Consider the following 674-nt stretch of genomic DNA (forward strand, 5'->3'; position numbering starts at 1 on the left):
AATCATAGCCCACATATAAGATGGAAAGTACATAACGCAGTGCAAAAAAACTTCCATTTCCATAACAAAATTCAAGAAATGGGTAAAGTGAAATGCAATTGCCTTATACCCTAAAAAAGAAGTTGGGATATCAATTTATTAAGGCATGTGAATGCTCAGATTTTGTTTCTACACATAAACACACAAAATTGGAAATCTGAATGTAGGGCCTCCTGATGCTTACCTCATTCAACTCTATTGCTACTTGGGTAAGTTCTGTTTGCCACCTGCCCTGCTCTGAACCAGACGTCTGGTTGCCTGAATCTCGAATAAGGTCTGAGATTTTTTTCCCCACCTATAACACCATTTCAAATTTAAAGATACAAATCAAAGACCCATTTGAAATATTTGTAGATATATACTAAACACATTCATCTGTAAAGACACAATACAACAGGGCACCCCAATAAAAGACAACAAGGAGAGCACAACAAAGAAATAGCAAGAAACCATCTGTAAATATGCAATGCAACAGATACCCCCAAAGTTCCCAATGAAGGTTTTTCACCTAGTTTTTTCACCAAAGAGACAATAAGTAGGCACCTTAAGAACCTTGACTCCCACATACTTAATTGAATTATATTATAAATAAATTTATGCCATACACAAGACAAGCAATAATTAATCAGAGAAAT

At 35.2% G+C, this 674-nt stretch overlaps 1 long non-coding RNA gene across 1 annotated transcript in view; it reads right to left on the minus strand.

Moving 5' to 3' along the window:
- Positions 1–226: 226 nt before the first annotated feature.
- Positions 227–674, minus strand: part of LOC122090576 — a 5,976-nt gene continuing 5,528 nt past the window's right edge. The window contains exon 4 of the long non-coding RNA XR_006143676.1: positions 227–334. This is a non-coding gene — a long non-coding RNA (uncharacterized LOC122090576). The remainder of the gene's footprint in view (positions 335–674) is intronic.

Source organism: Macadamia integrifolia, chromosome 10 (assembly GCF_013358625.1).
Source record: "Macadamia integrifolia cultivar HAES 741 chromosome 10, SCU_Mint_v3, whole genome shotgun sequence".
Lineage (NCBI taxonomy): Eukaryota > Viridiplantae > Streptophyta > Magnoliopsida > Proteales > Proteaceae > Macadamia > Macadamia integrifolia.